We start from the raw sequence: 18,207 nt of genomic DNA, 5'->3' as shown, positions 1-18,207 counted from the left end.
AGTCTGTCCATGTTATTCTTTCTACATTCAAATTTGGCAGTAAGAACCTACATTTGGTTCCTCTCCATTGAATTCAGTTTCTCTTTTGGGGAGGCAGTAGACCATACTCAGTGTAAGGTTTTTTGGATTGGCCAGTGCCAGAGAAAGAAAGACGAGCAGAGTTGAAAGGGATAAGTAAAGAGGCTTTATTGGGGCACTCCCCGGTGAGGGTAAGAGGTCCCCAGAGAGGGGCCCGGACAAGATTCTCGGGTCCCGGGAGAGAGACCCGAGAAGTCACATCTCCCAGAAGTTTTGAGTGGGCTTATATATGTTTTTAGGGCTGGGGGTAGGTGTTCCTTTGGCAGGAAGATTTACAGTGGGGAGAGCAAGGAATTTTCTGTTGCAGTTTTAGGGCAGGTATTGAGAAATAGGAGGGGCGGGTGGTATGTGTGGACTCTAGGAACCGACACCCTTATCAGGGTAACCATCCAGGTGTGGTCATCCTTTAACTTAGCTGGGCCTTGCAGGCATTGTTGTTGGCAGGTCTGGTGGGCTTCTTCTTTTTCCATTAGGGAGGGGAGGGGTGCCTGCCACCAGCCTTACACTCAGTGCTTTAAAAAAACATGCGCTTTGGGAACAGGCAAACATGGGTTTCAATCTTAGTTCGGTGCTTACTAACTATACAACAATGGAAAAACTAGTTAGTTTCTCTAAGTCTTGGTTTTCTTATCAGTAAAATGGAGATGATACTACCACACCTGCTGCATACAGCTGTTGGAAAGATTGAATTCAATAATGCAAGTGAAGCAATTAGGCCAGTGCTAAGACATAGCCAAAGCTACTAAAGGAAATTAGAAATATTTTACCCCAAAATATATTTCTTTGACACATTTTGAGATGGCAGCCATGAGTCTCACAGAGAGAAGTAACACTGCAAAGCTGTCTTTTGTGGGAAGAAATTTACATCTGTAGAGAAACTGCATTAAGACAGCTAGGTCTATTCTTACCTAATCTAGGGAAGATTAAGAGTCTGACATCTTTTAAAGATCTGAAAAGAAACATTTACTATCTATTCTCTCTCATTTACATAGCAAGACCACATTTGCTAGATACTTAAGCTTCTTCCTCACTCCCATCCAAAACCTGTTTTTCTGCTTTCAAGCCCCCACTTTTTCTATTTTTTTTTTTTTTTTTGTGACTGGGTCTTGCTCTGTTACTGGGACTAGAGTGCAGTGTGGCGTCATCTTAGCTCACTGCTGCCTCACATGCCTGTCAAGCCTTTATTCTTTAAAAACCTCTTCACCTCATTGAGAAGTTGAATCTTTTTTCTGAGGGTTCCCTTGTATAAACGTTAAAACAGAAATTTGTATCTTTTTCCTCCTATTAATCAATCTGCCTCTTGTCAGTGATTTTTTTCAGTGAACCTTACAGGGGCAAGAGCCTTTTCTCCCTATACTAAAAGAGGCAGCTGTTATTATTCCTTGATTTTTTTTTTTCACATCTAAGAAATGATCTGGGATGTTTGCACTATTTATCTTCAAACACTAACAATAGCCTTTTTTCTCCCCCACTGGAAAATAGTGATTAACTTCTTCACTATGTAAGACCCTATCTTTCCTTATGGACATCTCACCCAAAGCAATTAATCAGATTTTCAACTGTATATTGTATAGATGTTTAAATAAGACCACTTCTTTCTTCGAACAAACCTATGCCTTGGATGGGGAGAAAAGCTTCCCATTAAAAATCACAAATCTCCTTTAATGAAGTGATAAATTGTGCATTGCAGACTTTAGGTAACATAGGAGTTACAGATCAGGCAGGCTGATATAGTCTGTAGTATTCAGAAAACACTTGTTGGAAAAGGTGAGATTTGAGCTGGGCCTTTAGAGATGGGTGTGACTTGGATGGGAGAATATTCCATTGGGCTCTAAAGTGGGGGAATTGGCTGCATGAGCAAAAGGATGGCAGGGGGAAACAAAAATGGTATTTAAGGAGGTGGGCGTAGCAATCAGACTATAAAGACAATATGCGGTAGCCATCAGGTCTCCCCTCATTTTGCCTAAGTCTCATTTTTCTTCTCAGACAATTCCCAAAGATGACTGAATGGTAGGAATGTTTGGCAAAGAATAGTTTAAATTTGTTTTCTTTCCTGCTAAGTGATTCTGAAATATAAATGCTAATGCCTAGAGAGTTGAGCTTTCAGCTTACTGTGTGATTCCATAAGGGAGTCATTAATAATGTCAGAATGCATTAACAGCCTACAGAGAAGAAAAACGCTAGACTTAAAACTTTCACGACAGAACCTGAAATAAATTAGCTAATATCAAAGGAATGGCAGGGTTGACATGAGTTTTTTCTAGGTACAATTATATTATAACTTTTCCAATATTATATTAAGTCATTAGCCATTCAGGCCATTGACAAGTCTAAAATAAGATTTTAATATTTATTCTGGATAAATTAAAATCAAAGCAAAGAAGGAAACTTACAAGCTTATTTATTTCTGAAACCTGACCTCAGTTACTATGCACTCTAAGCCCTGATATTGTCAGTGAGAGAAATTATGTGATTTTGGTTTACAATCTCACTTTTTTGAAGAACAGCCTTCTGGCCACCCTAAGAAAAGGCTTCTAAAAAACAAATGCCTACCTAGATATAGTTTATAATACCTTATAAAAATGCATTAAAATCATTTTCACATTTAGAAACCCAGAACTATTGATAACTTTATTGCTTTGAACTAATGTACTGTGGATTACACTGGGTAATTAAAATCAGTAGAGGGCAATCATTAGACATTTGGGTAATCTTAAAGTGAGATAATATTCCATCTTTGTATGGCAAAAATCTTTGTCATATTCCGAAATATATTTATGCTAAAAATATTTAAAAACTTTTTTAGTATAAGTAAATTTGTTTTAGAAGAATACCAATGTTCAGGAAACATGAGCTCTTTTTGTCCTATAATTTGTATACCAGATGAAGTAAAAACTTAACCTTAAGACAGTTTGAACATACATACTTACAATGTCTTCTAGGACTCAAGTTGTTTTCTCATTGTCTTATTTCTGTTTTGTATATCTCAATTTTATACTAAAGAGTTTCTATCTATAAATATGAACATATATATCTCCTGTTGGAAGGCAAGTGCCTTTCCCTGCACAGAAGTCCTCTTGGTTTGGTGAATAGGGATGTTGTTAGAGTGACCAATGGAGTTGGTGTCCTGGGAACTTGTTCTTTACTTTTCAGGGATGAAAAGACAACAGGAAAAGGTTGCTGTACAACTTGCCAGGGCTGTTGATAAGTGTTCTGCCACTCTCAGCAAATATTCCAGAGAATCCATATGCTGTAGGGAAGTTCCAATTTGAATCTGCGTTGCTGGCCATACCACAGGAGAATATGGCAGTGCAGAAAGGCCTTGAAGTACATTAGTCATTGTTTTCAGGGCCTTCTTATTTTCAATCTGCCACAGCCATAGAATATAGTCTCAAGGTACAGAATGTGGCACCAGGGAATTAGCAGTGAAATCACCTCAATTCTTCACTAACATCTGCGACTATGGAGAGCGAAGACAGAAGCTTTAGGCAGTTTTCAATAGATACATTACTTTCTAGCAGAGAATTTGTCTGTGTATCATAGATAACTTCTTCCAGATTAGAGATGGAAAGAGTACTTTAAATTCTTTCTATATAGTCTGTCTTAGTAGTGGAAAACATTGTTTTTGGATTTGTTTTCCAAAATGTGTCCATTTTGAGGTATCAGAACAGAATTAGAAATAAGCTATTTTTCATTGTTTACTAATTTAAAATGTAAGCTAGTAGGCAAAAACCTTAGTTGTTTAAAATTTTGTAATTCTTATGTGTAAGATTTGATACTCCATAGCTGAGGATCTAAGAGAAAAATTGCCAAATCATTTGGAAGAAAGGCCATATGTGAAAATTTCCACTCCTTTTTTTCAGTATTTTAAACAATTATAATAATAGCTTTAAAAAATGTCAATCAGAGGATAAGTGGGTAAATTGTGATGTAGGGATGCTTGCAAAGGAAACAAAGTGCTATGAAGATTATTGTTTGTAGTAGACCTACAGAACCTTTAATATGATTGTATTTGCCCTTTGCAGCTATGTAGAAATGTAATGGTATACAAGTACAGTTAAACATGTGGTTTCTGTTCTCTAGTCATTAACAATTAGTTGAATGAGAATCTCACAGGTATGAAAAGGATCATCTAGTGTATGAACAGGTATATATAATAGGAGATAACAAGGCATTTGTCAATTTTAAATTCTTATGGACATAGACTAGTAAGGTACACTTCTCCTCAAGAATGCCCCTTGGCCATTAGATGTCCCTGTTCATAGTGGTGTATTATGCAAAGGCTCATGGGGGCACCATGACAATATGCTGAATACATCTTTGGGCTGGAGAGAATATAAAAGAATCATTTCAAGCCAATGTAACCGTGTAGAGTAATTTCCAACCTCAGCCGCTATTTGGAAATTTGAGGAACTACCAGTAGGGCATGTGTCCACATAGTGTTCTGAAAGTTATATCAACTTTGTGAGGAAAATAGATGAATACATTTCAGATTCATCCATTTTTTGACCATGATATATATTGCAACCATTATTATTGTATGAATTAGGTGTTGAGTAATTCTTTCATACAAAGTCTCTCTGGTTTTCCATGAGCAATGACATAGAACACATTTATGGTAGTGTATATTATAAAAGCCATCCCTGCTGTGCTCATTTCTCCTCAAAAGAATGGAATACAATGGTCAATGATGACAGAGGCGAAGAGAAGGCATTCTGTGAGTCAAAATTATTATAACAAGAACCCTATGCAGTCTAACACTCAAGACTATAGTATATTGTTATGTACTATGCTGAGCCACTAGATGGTGCACTCTGCAACTTTGTTGATTTCATATTTTCCCAAATTTTGAAAAATACCCCAAATGCCTTGTGTATATAAAATATTTAAATGTTCATTCTAAAATTTATTATAAATGTGTAATATCTTACTAATAACTCTCTAAAGGCTTAGTGCGTATATCTCTACTCACCAACTAATGTGATTATGTTGCCTCTGGGGGATTTACACATGTGCTTGCCTACATGCACTTGCCTCTTGCCCTCTCCCAGATCATACAGAGATAGACAATGACTCCAAGGGTGAACTTAGATTCTCACAACTAAGAGAAAAGTTGCTAGTCCTGATCTTCAGGCACACCCTAAATATAATTCAGTAGTAAAATTTGGCTACACCTCAACTGCTCACCTGTCCCTACGAATTGCTTCTTTTGCTTCCCTGCACCCTAACCCCCACCTAATGCCTCCTAGAGCCTCACCCAATTGTATTCCCTTAGGTAATAATTCCCATTATGGATTACTTCCTTATATTAGTAATTAGCAATATTATAATATAATAATAACCTATGATCTCATTGATTTTGTTTATTTTTTCTCCTAATGTCATACTTAGTAATACATATTCCTTTCCCTCTTGTTTAATAATATAGAAAGCATTATGTAATACTCTACATAATATTTAATATGCAACTCCTCAGAAACTGTAGAAACAAAGTGGCATAGGCCTAGGTAGGAACTTAAATGTTTCCCTTTATGCTTTAGTTGTCATGCGAGGTCAGAGCTAACTTCGTTGCTTAACTATAAAATTAAAACACCTTTGTGTTATGGTAGTATCTATGTCTCAGTTCCTGATGTTTTTATTTTTCTACTTTTATTTAAATTTAGCCTATTTTATACTGTGATTTATTGTGTAAGGATAATTGAAACCATTGTTGGAACTAAAGCAGACATGTACTGTATGTGTGTGTGTCGTTTCGTGAATGTGTATTTTAGTTCATAGAAAAAATTATTTTTATTACAGAAATGTTTACGGGAACCAACATGATGAAGAATATACATGAAAGCTATGGATATTTTTGAATTCAGAGAGTAGTTGCACAAATCACAAGAATTTTAAGTGTGTTTGACACTTAACTAGTAAAGGCCACTCTGGGTCTCGGATGCAAGAGCAGTCATATTTTGATTATATGTTTATTATATATTTTTTCAAGCATACTTCATTCTCATTGTTGTAGTCACTAATTTAAAAAAAGGCAGTTCTAGCAAATGAAAAGTAACTCCAAGTTTATGACTGTATGAAGACACAGTGATTTCAATTTTTTGTGGCATGGTTTTAATACTGACATGGTTTTAGCAGCTTGACTTTCATAGAATAATGCACTATCTCTGGAGCTAATGTTCAAGGATGCCATCAAGGAGCGAAAACAATTTGGACAATTTAATAATATTGTTAGAATTAGTATCTAAAATTAGAGAACCATTTGCCACTTTTTTAGAAAAATGATGTTCTTTTTAAATACATCTTTTGTTTTTAATTCATGTAAACCTCTACAGCATTGACTAGAATAATCTTTACCTTTGCTTGCCTATGGCATGTCAATAGTTATAGAACTAAAAGTTACCTACGAGGAGAAGACTCTGGCCAGTCAGGACATGCAGATAAAATAACTATAGCAATAGCTTCAACAGGGAGGTCTGAGGCAGCGGTTGCCAAGGGTGACAAATGAAGGGGCCCTCACAACCATACCAGAGGAGATGCAGAGGGCAATGTCCGTAGGCAAAGTTATGCATTATTAAGGCATGACTGCGTGTACCCAATGTGCTTTTTGAAACCAGACATATCAAATTTGACATATAAGGTAGTTTGATTACCCATATTGATATTGGAATTCAACAAACTCATCAGGTTTTTTAATTTTAAACTCTCTTTTCCAAAGGACAAGGAACACACACACACACACACACACACGTATAATCTGTAGCACTTTATGAAAAAGCTCACAGATTACTTATAAAAGCATATTGTTTGCTATAGATGAAAAAATAAATAATATAAAGGATTATTGTACTACTCATAGCTCCAAATCCTTTCTCTTTTTCTTTCTATTGTGGGCATTTACATATGAAGACAACTGTCATTTTCTTACGTGAAACTTGGATGAGCCAATTCATTTTATTCCACATTCTCAAAAGGAAGAATTTTTATCATCATTGAAACCATGTTTTTATTAAGATGGTGTACATTAAAAGATAATATAATAATTCCTTCTCCCATGTGTTATTTTAATTGTAAAGGACAAAAATATTCTTTATAAATTGTATGATGTCTCTGAAATGTATTTTAATATACATTTAAGGGAAAAAGCTTCAGAAGCAGGGCATTTTTAAAAAATTCAAAGTCCATATGAACACAATAAAAAAGAAAAAGAAATACAAGATGAAGAAGCTAATTCTTCAGAAAGAAGCTTCAGAAGGATAGAATTTTTAAAAAATTGAAAGTGTCTATGACTACAATAAAAAAGAAAGAAATATAAGCACAAAATATTTTCCTTTTTTAATGTATAGCTATATTATATTCCATGAATTCAGTACCTAACTGATAAAGATGATTCTTGGTTATATTCTTAGATTTTCAAAAGTAACCCTAAAATGAATGAAGGCTTTGCATGATTGGGTTGTGTTGCATTCTAGCTGCCAGGTCTGGGTTATGATTTCATTGATAATGTTAATTCTTACCAATTTGTAAGAGTCTTGACAAATAGTGCTGCTTAATCTCAACAAAAATATTTTCCAATAAAAGTGGTATAGTGTAAATACTAATAGGAAACCAAACATAAGCCTGAAAACATGCTCGCTCTTTAAACACAGGTGTTCTAATTTTGCTTTTTGTAGCTGGTGTGATACTGCAAAGTTGTCTGCAGATGGATTTGGTTTTTTAATTATCATTACTATAGAAAATGGTAACATTGGTTTGCAACTCTAGAGCTTCGAGAAAGCCTGCAGAGCAACACTCCACCATTCAAAGCTGTCTTTATATTTCATTCTTTTCATAAGGAGAAGAAAAAAGTAAAGAGTCATTTTTCAAAGAACCAATTTAGAAGCCTATGCAGTGAGATCGTGTTGCGAGAAATCCAGCTTTGCACTTGCTTGAACTGCAACTCAAAACCAAAGGATTGCTGATCAAACAATAGCTTACAATGCACCTCAGGATGGCCTGTCATTCCTCATGTACAGCCATGGTCAAGATTTTGGCTTTCTTCATCTGAAAAACTTGTTAACTCAGGATTGCATTGATGTTTTCTTAGGACAGACAGATAATACTAGCTTAGATGACCTAACCAACTACCACCACATTACCACACACTTGTTGCCATCCAACCAGATTCATTTGCCCACTGCCCAAGAAGCCAATACGCTGAGTCAGCAGATTTTACATCAGAGAAAGAGTTTTATCCTGCATAGCACTAGGAAGGGAGATGGGAGAAATTTCTCAAATCCACCTCCCTGAGAATTTGGGAGACAGGGTTTTTAAAGACAGTTTGGCATAGACAATTGAATTTGCAAATTGGCCGGGTTTGGGGCAGAACCATAGGGTTGTAGAAATTGTCTATTTTGCTGACCAGGTTCTTGGGTGGGGGCCACAAGACCAGTTGAGTCAGTTCCTTGATATGGGCTGCTGGTTTGAGTGGGTCAGCTGTTCCACTGGAATGCAGGACCTGGAAGTTATCTCAGAAACTACTCCTAGGTTTCAAAAAGGTGATATTAACTATGGAGAAAGCTAAGAATTTGTATGGACAGCAACTATGGGGAGAAAGTTAAGAATCTTTATGGACACCAGCTATGGGGAGAAATTAAGAATCTTTATGACCACCAGCTGTGTGGTTCCAGAGTGGCAATTATAGAGAAGCAAACAGGGGGACAGCAACTAATTATTATCATTATTTTTAGCTAGGCCTTTACCATAGTTCTTCCTTGTACCCTGTTATTGATTTGTGTGAAGTATGGTTTCGTACTGATATTTCCACATGCTAAAATAATTGTAATAAAAATTCCTCTATTTTTAGATATTAATAAGCTAATAATCTATATTAAAGATATTTTATTTCTCACATTTTTATCAAAGAAATCTCAGACTTTTGCTCAGCCAAGTGTATGTTAAATAGATTTGATTACTATAACTACTTTGAACATCTGAAGATCAAAAAATTCATGTACTGTGGGGATTAATCAAGTGAGGGTGTGGTCAGCTGCATCTGAGAAACCATTCTAGATCCTTTACCTTCAGTCTTGACCAAATAGAACTAATGAATGGGATTGGATACTCAGAGATAGGGAAGCAGGTTTTTCAAAATGAAAAATAATTTTGGAAATGAATTCTATTTATTTTCATTATGAGAGAATAAATAGATAACATGAAAACAAATCATAATTATTTTGTATGTTTTCCTTAATAACGATTTTTAACTGTGTAAAAGTAGCTCCTCTCTTAATCTCTTAACCAGTTCCTTTCATAACTCATTGACATAATTTTCTTTTTCTAAATTTCACCTGACTGCCCTGATACCCCACAAGAATGAGTTAATGATAGGGAGAATGTACAAAAGATAAAGAAAAACATATTTTTTACAAAAGGCTAAAATTCACTTCCCAGGGAACTAACAAGAATCAAGCCAGCAAAGAAAAGAAGCCTGGCAGATATTGGTAGGGTGCTGCTGGTAATTCTGGCCATTCTTACTCATTAAGTCACATATATAGAGATCTAGAAAAATATTTTGTATTTATTATGAAAATATGGAAATATTGCCAGATAAAATATTTTATCTGGTTAATATGTTAGAACTATTTAATAGACCCCAAAAAAGAAAAAAAAATTCCATTAAATAGCCTTATTAGAAATTGCCCACAATATACAAATAATATACAAATGAAATATTGATTTATACAGCTTGATGCTCACTGAGGAGATCTATTTATTTTTGTTTATTTTATCTATTTAATTTTTTCTTCTCCAATGAAGACAATTGGGCTAGTAAAAACTTTTGCCAAATAAATGAAAATTGTATATCCAACTTGGACTGTGAGTTTCAATTTCTTAAGTTGTTGAAGAAAAAAAAAAGACACCTATCACAATTTATCTGCTAGATCGGAGTTTGCGTGGAAGGAGAACTCTGTTTTCAACTGATTCTCCCTTTTATATGTAGAGATCAGCTAATATTCCACTGTTTCTTTTCAATTCTATTAGTGACAAGTGGATAATTTTCACAAAGATTGTATTATTTGTTTAGAGCCTCAGAGTAGTACTGAATTTACCTATTGACGCCATTAATCTGTGATAAAGTGCTCTACCTATATGTTTTAATGTTCTCATCAGTCATAAACAAAGCGAGTTTATCTCAGTATTTTTTTTTCTTTTTTTTGAGACAGAGTCTCTAGCTCTGGCTAGAGTGCAGTGACATCATCATAGCTCACCACAACCTCAAACTCCTGAGCTCAAGAAATCCTCCTGCCTCAGCCTCCAGAGTAGCTGGGACTACAGGCATGCACCCCTGCACCAGGCTGATTTTTTCTATTTTTAGTAGAAACGGGGTCTCGCTCTTGCTCGGGCTGGTCTCAAACTCCTGGCCTTAAGCGATCCTCCTGCCTTGGCCTTCCAGACTGCTAGGATTACAGGTGCGAGCCACCGGGCCTTGGCTATCTCAGTATTTTATCCACAGAAAACTCACAGACTTTTTAACAGTGCCTTTTCTACCACAAGATAGATTTTCCAGATTTTTGGAAGAAAACAAAAACTTAGCCAAACTATTATGTAACTGAGAGTCATGGGATACTTTCAAAATTTTCAGAAACTTTTGAAAACTAAAAAAATTTAAAAATGTACCTTGTCACCTTGAAAGCATTGGCTATTTGTGTTTCTTGGGGATTATAAGATTAAAATAAAGGTCAATAAATTTAATGTGTGTGTATATGTGTTGTGTGTGTATATACTGTTAATATTTCACATAGACCTCTAATTGTCTAAGATTATATAACATTGTCATTTGTAGACAGTATCATATGCTACAGGCAGTATGACATTATGCATGATATTAAACAGATGTACATGGAAGTCCTATTTCTGCCATTTAGAAGATGACTATTTGGGGTACATTGCATAACATCTCTGAGCTACACGTTCTTCATCTATTAGTGGGAGTTTAAAAAAACAATTATTTCTTTGGGTTGTTGCAAAGATTAAATGAGATAATACAGACAATATGAGGTCTCTTATTAATGTCTGACTCTTATATTTTTATTTTATTTTTACTTTTTTTCTTTTTTCTCCCCATGTCACTCCCCGTCTGACTCTTCTAAACTCATAAATTCTCATTGTTACTGTTATCCGTCCACACAATTAGGTAGTATACAGCTATTTAGACTGGAAAAATAGTTGTACCTAACTCATAGAATTACATGAATAATTCATGTAAAATACATGTAAAGTAATAGTGCCTAATAAATAGTAAGCGCTCAAAGAGCTGTACCTTAAAAATTATGAATACTGCACATTACTTACACACATACAGTCTTCAGCAGCTACTGGTAGAGACTTACACATCCAGTATGTGGCTGGTGAATCACATATACTCACAACAAATCTTTTTAGTCATTATTCTACTAAAACAAATTAGTCAGTTGTTTTTCATATTACTTTACCATCCATAGATATATATCTGTTACCCTTCTACATGTCTTTGAAATATGTGCTTTATCTATCTTACTTGTAAGTCATTTCACTTCATCTCACCAGATATCATCTGCATTTATTTTCATCCATCATTTCTCTTATACTTATTTTCCATGTATGTCTCATATATTGGAATTTGGAACAAAAGTTTATAAAATGAGTGGATCACTCTTTAAATATTGATTCAAAAAGCAAGAAGAGGAAGTCTGTGTATTGTATTTAATATGTTATTTGTTATCTAAAAAGTGTTCTGTTCATCATCAACATTTGGTCATTTTTTTCTTGTTTAGTTAATTCACATATAGATTGTTGTTTTTTGGAGTCTACTAGCCATAGACTTAAAGCTAACATAGATGGTCAGTGATATTCAGATGTCAAATTACAAATCCATTCTGCACAGAAACAAACTGATTTCAAGTGGGAATCACAGATGTTTCGTAGTATCTATGGTAAATTTCACTTTCTATCTATTTAAATATATTTCACCATGAAAATTAACCTGAGTACTGAAGCAGAGGAACTACAATTGAAATGATAATTTTTTTTTGTCTGTAAGACTTTAAAAAATATTTTTATTAAACCAAGGAACTCTATATTACTGACAATACACATTACTTTCTTTCTAGACAACTAAGGTGATTGACGTGCCAACCTTTTGGCCCATACATTAACTGACCTGACTGTCTAATTGAACATTGTAATGTAACTTGGAGCACTCTATTTCTATTTCATCATGTGGTATATGCTGTAGTTATTTATTATCCTCCATTACACATTTCTGCATCTTCTGACACATGCTCAGATGAATTATGCCTAAGATTAGTACATGGGACCCTTTGTTTTTCAGTTGAGACCAAAGCTTATTGTTGTGAAGATAAACAAGCCCCTTCTCTGATATTGCTCACTCATTAGAGATCTTTTCCTTTCTATGTCAACATTTAATTAAGGGAATGTTCAAACATACAACAAAGTTAAAATATTTTTATAGTGAGTATTTGTATACCTATTTATTAGTTTTCTATTGCTAGTTAACATATACTGGCTTAAACACACACACACACACACACACACACACACACACACATCTCACAGTTTCTGCAGGTCTGAAGGTCAGGCACAGCATAACTGGATTCTGTGTTCAAGGTCTCACTGAACTGAAATCAAGGCATCCACCAGGACCATGGTTCTCATTTGGGGTCAAAGTCCTATTACAAACACACTGATTGTTTTCTAAATTCATTTATTTGCCACTGTAGGACTGAGGCGCCACTTAGCTACTGGCTATGGGCCAGGAACAACTCTCTGCTCCTAGAAGCCACCTGCAGTTCCTTGACACATGGCCTTCAACATAGGCAGTACACAATATGGATGCTTGTTTTCTTCTAGAACACCTGTTCTACATCTCTGTTTTTTCTTTGACCAGCTGGAGAGAACTCTTTGCTTTTAAATGTCTCACCTGATTAGGAGACCTAACCAGTATAATCACCCTGTATGCCATATTATAATATGCCACATAATCAGAGGTGTAATATCTCATCATATTCATAGATTCTACCCACATTCAAAATACACAGGGTTATACAAGAGTGGGGATTATTAGGGGTCATCTTAGAATTCGGCTTACCACAACCCACCATCTATATTCTATCATTAACATTCTTCACAGCTTCACTGAAGTATAATTAGACATATGATAAAATTTACCTACTATCTTAAATTTCAAAGCTTGCATTTAAAAAAATTACATCGTTAATAATTATTTGGTCAACTTTCCTATTCATGATGTTAGTATAACAGTCAAGTATGTGGCTATGCTAATAGGAAATTGTACAAGTCTGTTTTCAGAAATTGCTGTAGAATAAACTACTATTTTTTTGGCAGTTAACTTTATCAATCATTTAAAGTTTGACTGATAATTATTAGAACTGTCTCCAGGTCAGACAACCACAGTTTAATGCTGTCCTAGGTACTTTTTTATTAATCTCAGCAAAATATTGAAGTTATAAATGAGAAGATAGTTTATATATACATTTTTAATGCAGGTTACACTGTCTCAGAAGAATGTTGCTTAGTATATATTCATGTGATGATATACAGGGGATGATATTAAAATAGTAATGATAAATTTGCACTGATTTTAATGGTATGCATTTAAATATAAATGAGAATAGTGGTCTAAATAAATTCCATCATACTTGAAACAGAGTTATTACAAATTAAGTTCACCTTGCAAGAAATAATAAAGAGGACCTCTTGGCTTTGATGTTTATTGAGGACAAATACAAGTGACTATAGTTCTTTTAAAAATGTGGCGATACATATCATATGATTTTTTTCTTAACAAAACTGCTAAATAAAATTAGAAAGAATGGAATGAATGCATCAACAAACAAATGGTGTGCAATGACTTATGAAAACCAATATATTGTTCTCAGTATATCTAATCTTGTCACTAATGGCACACATGAAAGATATGCAGCAATGAAGTTCACATGCAATCTTTCTCCTGATGAGATCTTTCCAGTTTCTTGGTTAGATCTTATTTTATTTTCCACTTTTTTATTATCCTTTATCATTTCCTTAAAACCCCTGAGCATTAAAAAATAAAATCTAGTTACCAAAAGCTAAACATTTTTAAAACTGTAAAAAGTAGACATCCCTCTCAGTGGGTGTTTGTTGCACCAGCCTCAGATATGGCAACTTGTTGGCACCTTAAAATTCTGCTTTCCCTTGGTTGGTTTCTTTTGAATGCAAATGACTTTGTTTTCAAATTGTAATTTTTATTGAGACAATACTAGATTTTCATTAAGTTTTAGGGGATAATACAAAAAGATCCCCTGGAACCTTTACCTATTGTCTAATATTTCACAAAATTATAATATAATACAATATCACAGCCAGATATTGACATTGAAACAATCCACTAACCTCATTAAGATATCAACAGTTTCACATACACTCATTTGTGTGTATGTGTATATTCAGCTCTGTACAATTTTGTCATATGTTTATGTTCATATATCCACCACCACAGTCAAGATACTGAACAGTTCCATCACCAAAATGATCCTTCCTGTTGCCGTTTTACAATCAGACTCATCTCCTTCCCACCATTCCTCATGCCTTACCTCAGGCACACTAAATGTTCTCAGTTTTTATAATTTGGGAATTTTAAGAATGTATATAAATGAACTTATGTAGTATGTAACCTTTTGGAATTGGCTTTTTCACTCAGCAAAATTGCCTGGAGGTTCATTCAAGTTGTGTGCATCGGTTGTTCATTCCTGTTTATTACTGGGTAGTATGCCCTGGTATGGCTGTACCACAGTTTGTCTAACCATTCATGTGCTGAAGTGCACCTAAGCTGTTTCCAATTTTTGGCTATTTTGAATAAAGCTATGAACATTAGTGTAAAGTTTTTGTGTGAATTTAAGTTTTAATTACACCAAAATACACGTCCAAAAGTGTAATTGCGAGATCATGTGCTTAGTTTTGAAATTGCCAAATTGTTTTCCAGAGAGTTTATACCATTTTATTGCCATCAGCAATGTGTGAGTGAGTCATTTTCTCTGCAACCTATTCAGCATTTAGTGTCGTTACTCTTCTTTTAACATTATTTATTTATTTAGAGAGAAGGTCTCTCTCTGTCACCAAGGATGAAGTGCAGTGGCATGATTATAATTCACTGTAGCCTCAAATTCCTGGGCTCAAGCAATTGTCCTGCCTCAGCTTCTCCAGTAGCTGGGACTACAGGTGCACAAAACCATGCTCAGCTAACTTTTAATTTTTTTTGTATAGATGGGGGTCTCACTATGTTACCCAGCCTTTTTCAAAAATTTTAACATTTTGATAGATGTGTAGTGCTAATTATGTTGAACCTCTTTTCATGTGGGTGTTTGCCATCTGCATATTCTCCTTGGTGAAACGGCTGTTCATATCTTTTGTGCATGTTCTAAATTGAGTGTTCCTTTTTTTCTATTGAATTTTGAGAGTTCTTTATGTATTTAGATAGTATCCCCTTTTCAGATATATATACTACAAATATTTTCTCCCAATCTCATCACAGGGTCTTGCAAAGCTTAGGTTTTTTAATTTTGATGAGGTATAATTAATCAATGTCACCTTTTAAGCATTTTACTTTAGGTGTCAAGTCTAAGAACACTTTGCCTAACTTTAAATTCTGAAAATTTGTAAATATAATTTTGTACAAGTTATATAATTTTATATATTGCAATTAAGTTTATGATACATTTTGAATTAGTTTTTGTGTAAAGTGTGAGTTTTAGGTCAAGGTCCATTATTTTACTTATAGATGTCTAATTGCATAAGAAACATTTATCAGTACTTCACTGTCTTGATTATGCAGCTATTTAGTAGGCCTTAATATCAGGTAGAGTGACTCTTCTTGTTTTAGTCTTTTTTTCAAATTGCTTTAGCTATTCTAGGTCCTGTGCCTTTCCATATAGCTTTTAGAATAGCATATCTGTATCTCCAAAAGTGTTTCTTGGAATTTGACAGGTATTGCATTAAACTTTCAGATCAGTTTGAGGAGAATTGACAGTTTTACAATATTGAGCCTTTCAACCCATGAACACAGTATTCCTATCCATTTATTTAGGTCTTCCTTGATTTCTTTCATCAGCAGTTTATATTTTTTTTTTGTTGTTGTTGTTGTTGTCTTTGTTTTTATCATCACTTCATTTCTTTTTTTTTTTTTATTTCATCTTGTTATGGGGGATACAGAATTGCAGGTTACATACGTTGCTCCTGTACCGCCTTTCACCCCAAGTCAGAGCTCCAGGCGTGTCTGTTCCCCAGGTCGTGCGCCTTGCACCCATCATGTAGGTATATATCCCTCCCTTCCCCACCCCCCCTTCCCGAGTCAGCACCTTCAAGTGTTACCACTCCCCAAACGGTGCTCAATGCACTCATTGTGTAGGCATACCCCCATCCCCTCCCCCACCCCCCACCTCAGTCTGATATCCAATTGGTGTCGTTCCCAGATTTGTATTTAGGTGATGATCAGGGAAACCAATTTTCTGGTGAGTACATGTGATGCTTGTTTTTCCATTCTTGGGATACTTCACTTAATAGAATGGGTTCCAACTCTCTCCAGGAGAACCATAGAGATGTCTTATCTTCATCATTCCTTATAGCTGAGTAATATTCCATGGTATACATATACCACAGCTTACTAATCCAATCATGTATTGATGGGCACTTGGGTTGTTTCCACATCTTTGCTATTGTGAATTGTGCTGCTATAAACATTCAGGTACATGTGTCTTTGTTACAGAATGACCTTTTTTCCTTTGGGTATATGCCCAGTAATGGGATTGCTGGGTCAAATGGCAGGTCTACTTGAATCTGTTTAAGATACCTCCATAATGCTTTCCACAGGGGTTGCACTAGTTTGCAGTCCCACCAGCAGTGTATGAGTGTTCCTGTCTCTCCACATCCACGCCAACATGTGTTGTTTTGGGTTTTTTTGATAAAGGCCATTCTCATTGGAGTTAAGTGATATCTCATTGTGGTTTTGATTTGCATTTCTCTGATGATTAGGGATGTTGAGCATTTTTTCATATGTTTGTTAGCCATTCTTATATCTTCTTTCGAGAAGTTAGCAGTTTATATTTTTTAGCATAGAGTTGTCATATGTGTGTTGATAGGTTTATACTAATTATTTCATTATCCTTGTAGCAATTATAAATAGCATTGCATTTTAAATTTCATGCTCATTTTTGGTACATAGAAATGTTGTTGATTTTTGTATGTTGATCTTTTACCTGTCAATATTGCTACTCACTTCTGGGAGGGTTTTTTTGTTTTGTTTTGTTTTTAGATATATTCCTTGGGATTTTTTAGGTAGACAATCATATGACCTATAAATAAACATAGTCTTATTTCTTTCTTTACAATTTTTATGTCTTTCATCTCATGTTCTTCCCTTATTGCAGGATTAGATCTTCCAGTACTATATTGAGTAAGAGTGTTGAGAATGGATATCTTTGCATTGTTCCCAATTATAGGGGAGTAACATTTTCCCTATTAAATATGATGATAGGTATTGATTTTTTTTTGTAGATGCTCTTTAACTTGGATAGGTAGTACTCTTGTATTCTTAACTTACTGTGTGTTTTCATCATGAGTGTATATTGATTTTTATTAAATGCTTTCTCTGTATCAGTTGAGAGAATCATATGATTTTTCCTCTCTAGTCTCTTGATGTGGTGGATTACATTGTTTTTTAAATATTGAACAAGTCCTGCATTCTTGGAATGTTTTTGGTCATAATGTATTTGTATATTTTTGGATTTAATTTGCCAATATTTTATTTAGGATTTTTGTTTAGGATTTTTGCTTCTACATTCATGAGAGATATTGTTCAGTGGTTTTCTTTTTTTATATTGTCTTTGGCATTGGTGTCATGGTAATACAGACAGTCCACAACTTATGATGGTTTTGACTTACAAGTTTTTGCCAATCAGGGTATTAAATGCATTTTTGAGTTACGACATTTTTGACTTACGACATTTTTGACTTATGAGTTTATTGGAATGTAACCCCATTCTAAGTTGAGGAGCATCTGTAATAGCCTTATAAAATGAACTGAGAAGCATTCTTACT

At 34.7% G+C, this 18,207-nt stretch overlaps 1 protein-coding gene across 2 annotated transcripts in view; it reads left to right on the top strand.

The window, feature by feature from the left end:
- The window catches only part of PCDH11X (protocadherin 11 X-linked), a 765,380-nt gene that overhangs the window by 320,762 nt on the left and 426,411 nt on the right, over positions 1-18,207 (top strand). The gene's annotated exons all lie outside the window — the stretch shown is intronic.

This window comes from Eulemur rufifrons, chromosome 30, assembly GCF_041146395.1.
Source record: "Eulemur rufifrons isolate Redbay chromosome 30, OSU_ERuf_1, whole genome shotgun sequence".
In the NCBI taxonomy this organism is placed as follows: domain Eukaryota; kingdom Metazoa; phylum Chordata; class Mammalia; order Primates; family Lemuridae; genus Eulemur; species Eulemur rufifrons.
Note: the sequence above shows the minus strand (reverse complement) of the source record. Positions and strands in the feature narration are given on the sequence as shown.